This window comes from Meriones unguiculatus, chromosome 20 (assembly GCF_030254825.1).
Source record: "Meriones unguiculatus strain TT.TT164.6M chromosome 20, Bangor_MerUng_6.1, whole genome shotgun sequence".
Taxonomy (NCBI): Eukaryota; Metazoa; Chordata; class Mammalia; order Rodentia; family Muridae; genus Meriones; species Meriones unguiculatus.
Window position 1 is genome coordinate 46,637,618 of NC_083367.1, and position 4,910 is coordinate 46,642,527.

Consider the following 4,910-nt stretch of genomic DNA (forward strand, 5'->3'; position numbering starts at 1 on the left):
TGGAGGTGGAACCCTCACCTACTTCATCATCATGTCTACCTGCCGCCATGCTCTCTTCCATGATGGAAATGGACTAAAGCTCTTTAACAGGAACCCCTCCCCCCAACTAAATGCATTCTTTTAGAAGCGTTACTGGGGTCATGGTGTCTCTTCACAGCAACAGAACACTGCTAAGACACAAACTAACACAGGTGGCTTATTTTAGTAAGCAGTATCTTATAATATCAATGAGTACTTAAGGCCAGGTGTGGTACACACCTTTAATCCCGGCACTCAGGAGGCAGAGGCAGGGGCAGGTGGATCTCTATGAGTTTGAGGCCAGCCTAGACAGCCAGGGCTGTTACACAGAGAAACTCTATCTCAAAAAGCCAAACCAAGCCAACCAAGCAAATGAAAACAGAAACAACAACAAAATAAGTAGTCAGTGAGTGTTCACTCTGGACCAGGTAGCATCTTCATACGTGCGCATGAATTCATTTAATGGAATACAACCAGCCCGCTTTGCTGTTCATCTCCATCAGTTACAGAATTTGCCAAAGGATAGGTCATAGATAAAAGATGACATATGATTTAGCACACAAAGCCAATGCAGTATGCAGAAGAAAATAATTTAGGCGACAATATTATGTAGGTTCTCAGATTAGATGGAATGTAGAGACAAACAAACAAAAAAAAAAAAGTGATCTCCAAGCTCTAAGTACAATCCCACGGGTATTTTTCTAGTGGAAGCTACTAGCATAAGCTGGTGGACACAAAAGACTAACAAGGAGCATGACTTCCTCCACCTGTGACCTTCCTGGTGGAGGTGATGAAATGTCTAAAGCAGGAAGAAGAAATAGTCTGAAGAGGAAGTAGAGAAGAGGGACCGCTCGAGAGCTGGAGTCAACCGTCCTTGGGTATCTTGTCTGCATTTAGCAGACATCAAATAATTGCAGTTCAGATCATAAAAACAAGTTGAGTGGCAGGTGTGAGACCAAAAAGGAAGAGAGGATCAGCAGCGAAGAAAACTTGCTAGAGGACCCAAGTTCTTCATTCAGTTCACAGTTCAGGTAGAATGGCTCCCAATGACCTTTAACACCAGTGCCAGGGTATCTGACACTGTCTTTTCGCCTCCACAGGTACGCACACACACATACACATGGCTGGCACACATAAATGAGGCTTTTGTTGTTGTTGTTGTTTTAAAAAATGGGAGGGGGGATGAGGAGATGGCTCAGTTGTTAAAGGCTAGGCTCACAGCTATAAAGATAAACACAGGAGGGGGAGGGAATGAGGACACTGTGAATGCATGGCCTAAGACCCTGCCAAGGGGAAGAGGAAACGTAGGCTATTGTGCAGAATGTACCAAAGCCAGCCATGGAGCACAGGACACAGTGATCCTACTTGAGTTTCGGCTTTTAGCCAGACACTCAGTGTGACCTGACGGAGTCCATTCTGCAGACACTTCCAGCTCTGGTCATGAACAGCATGCCCTCTACTCTTGCTTCTGAATGAAATTCTATTACCCTTCCTTTGTACCCCAAAGAGTGTGTTTCCCCCAGTGGCGGCAGAATGAAGCGGGTGAGCATAAGCCCACCTCATGAATGTTGGCTGTAGCTGTCATTGAACTTCGTTCAGGGTCCTGGGGTATGTAGGTAGGTCTCCCCTCGTCTTCATAGATTGGGTGTCCCAGGTGGGTCCTTGGATGTTCCGATAAATGAAGGGATATGAGCTCAGTCCACCAGAAGTGGTGCTCTGTGCCTGGTGTCCAAGATGTGAAGGAATGAAGGTTGCAGAACACGTGAATGTGGGACGTCATTAGCAGGTGTCCTGTTTCTGCCCCTCCCTGAGAAGAGGCGGTTCTCTCAAAGTCATCAGAAGTCAGCTTCCCTGGCCACTGCTTCCTGAAACCCTGGGGCTAGATGGGCTTAGGTTAGTTATAAATGAGATGCCTTCCCATCCTTAAAGTCAGAAGTGGTCTTTGTTGAAGCACAGAGGCATCATCATCATCATCTCTATCACCACCGCCATCGCCACCACCATCACCATCAAAGCCTCTGTCCAGTAAAATAATAACAGCAATGATTTAGCTCATAATGTGAAGTGAATTAATGTATTACATGACCCACGCAGGCTTACATTGTGGCATACCTTTACTCTGGGACAAAGTCTTGTTCCTTCGTGAAAGCCAGGAAGAGACTGAACAAATCGGCCATCTTATGGGCCAGAGGGTTTCAACCCAATGCCAGTTTTCATTGGCTGTGTGGCTTTGAGTGAGCCTGTTCCTTCGCACTGTTCTTAAAACTCTCATTAAAGGATCTTCAAAGTCCTGCCCAGGGCTAAAGGACGATCGGTATGATGGTGGTTTTAGTTAGAAGGCCCGAAGTTGGCCTAGAAATTCGCGCAGGCAGATCAGGTGAGCCTGCTCATTCCTGACTCAGGCAGCCAGCTTGGAACACCCACGGCAGGTGCCACTCGCTTGCCCTCTGAGGACGGGCTCACCTGAGCGAGGCTGTGAGGATTCTGGTTCCCCAGCCCGACCCCAGCCTCGCTGTGGAGGCTTCTCCAATCCCTCCCCCTTCCAATGCCTTCTGGGATTTTTGCTGCTGCTCAGACCAGCAAGGACAGCCTAGAAACTTCCCTGCCCTCTTCCTCTCCCAGCGGACTTACCCTAAACTGGCTCCAATGCAAACAGTTTTGTTCTCCACAGAATCCTATATGTAAAAACACCCCAGGCCCCAGCTCTCCTCCTTGGAGCATGGTGTCAGCTTCCAAACAACTGGCCAGGTCTTTGTGAAGACTGAGTCTAATTAAGTGCCGAGAAAAACAAACCGCATGCACGGGCTTCAATTTTAAGCTCTGAAAATAGCCAGGGCCCAGGATTCCTGCTGGCCTCAACTGTAAGATTTGTCTTTCTTTGCCTATGCAGTAGGGAGGAAGAAATCTGCAGAGGCCAAGCAGAGAAGCAAGCAGGAGGAGAAGGCCTCCTACAGAGAGGGAGAGACCCAAGCCCTGTGGGAGGGGCAGGCCACCTCCTAGTTCCCTGCTTGGATTATCACCCTGTTTTATCACCCTATCCTGGAATGAGCTGACACCCAGGAGTTCTGGGCCCTGCCGGATCTTCCTCCAGGGCCGGGACAGCTGTGAAGGCGAAGCTCTGGTCAAAGTTGAAGCAAGTCTCTGGGAAACTCGGTGTACGTCACCATTGTGTACCCAGCAGATCCTCCTGAGCACTAAGCATGAGGACAGACACAAAAGAGCCTGCAAGTCGCCTGAATGTCCAACCGGCCCTGGCCCACTTGCTAGCACTTTCTGGTCCGCCTCTTCTGTCTCGTGGGGAGAAGTGAGCCTTCAGAGAGATCCTGGCATGGAAACAGCTTACCGTACAAACAGAGGTTATGTTTGAAGTGGGAAGGGAATGTACCTAACTCTTGGCTACCCGCCCCTTCTAGCTCTTTCAGATGGACCTGATCATCCATCTAGATCCCAATGCGTCCTACAGGACAGGGGCTCTATAGTATGTCTCCGTGTTTGGACAACTCCCAGGACCGAGTTAACAGGGGCAACCAGTAAATGCAGGAAAGACCAACAGACACACAGAAAAGCTGGGATCCAGTAGGTTGGGGCTCTCTGATGGAGAAGCTGCAGCATCCCGGAAGTTCAGCCTAGTTCTTCCAGACATCTCAATGAGGAGACAGGCAGGAGCAAAGGTAGCCGGGCAAACTCCCGCACATAACCATCTGGGGAGAATAGAGCTGTGGTGGACATTTCCTGCCAGCCCTGGCTGAGGTTAGGAGTGTTAGGGACCTGCTACACCCAGAACAAAGTCTGAGGCCGGAACAGAAGCCTCACCTAGGCCATTGCAGAGACAGTGACCACACACAGATCCGCACAACTCCAAACCAGACCGAAGCCTAGCACTAGAGAGGAGGAAGCGCCCAGAACGTCGAACCCCTGGTCAAGAAGCCATTACAGCTGGCACCTGCTAGGAGATGGAAAATCAGTTTTCTCCAATGGCGTGACCCGGGGCCTATCAACCACACTCCGGGCAGGCCCCATGCTCAGGAGTAGTTAGCCAACACAAAACAGACACCGCGCACACACGCGTGCATGTGTGTGTGTGTAACATTGGGGGAGGGGTTGCTGTTGTTGTTATGGTTTGGTGATGGCTGTCTTTTTAGCTTTAGTTTTGCTTTCCTGTTTTTGCGTTTTTGGAGAGCCAGAGAAAGAACCTGAAGTTGGGTGGGTAGAGAGGTCCGGGGAGGACCTGGGAGAACCTGCGGGGGAGCGGAAGGAATAGGATATATTCTACGAAAAAAATAAATAAATAAATAAATAAATTTCAAATGTAAGTGGAAAAAGTGCCCGGAGATGAAGGGGCGGAGGCGGAGGCCTCTGCACCCCTGAGCCCCACCCTGCGGGTAACTGTCCCAGGCCTGACTGTACTTGTGGGGTTACATCTCCCAGCGCCGCCAAACCAAACCACAGAGTCCCCATTTGGAAGAATCCGTTTTCTAACCACCGGGGCCCAACATCAATAGCCACAAGTGGCAAGCCACGGACTGTGGGGACCAGCCGGGGCTCACAAACCAAACTCACGTACGAACGAGGAACTTCCCCCGAGGGTAGTTACCGTCAGAAAAAAAGGAAACCGAAGTCGGTCGCCCAGTCTCCTCCTCCGAGACTCCCTGGGCGGGGCGCCCCCTCACAGCGGGGAGACGTCCTCCTTCCCCGGCCGGCCCTTGCCTAGGGAGCTAATGATCCCCAGCTGCGCAGGCGTCTCCGCGTCCTCGTTAACCCCTTGGTTTGCTCAGCCAGAAAACACCGGGTCACCCAGTGCTGCGGAGGGCTTGCCCGCTGCCTGGTCAGCGGGGTGCATTTCAGGGGTTCTCCTGGGGATGCTGGAGAATGATCTGCTGTTTTCCCTAGGT

The 4,910-nt window shown here is 50.7% G+C and overlaps 1 long non-coding RNA gene across 1 annotated transcript; it reads right to left on the reverse strand.

The window, feature by feature from the left end:
• Window positions 1-414: 414 nt before the first annotated feature.
• On the reverse strand, window positions 415-4,910 carry LOC132649439 (uncharacterized). The gene is made up of 2 exons (XR_009587873.1): window positions 2,131-4,910; window positions 415-2,036 (listed from the first exon to the last, which is right to left on the reverse strand). It is a non-coding gene; the product is annotated as an uncharacterized LOC132649439 (long non-coding RNA).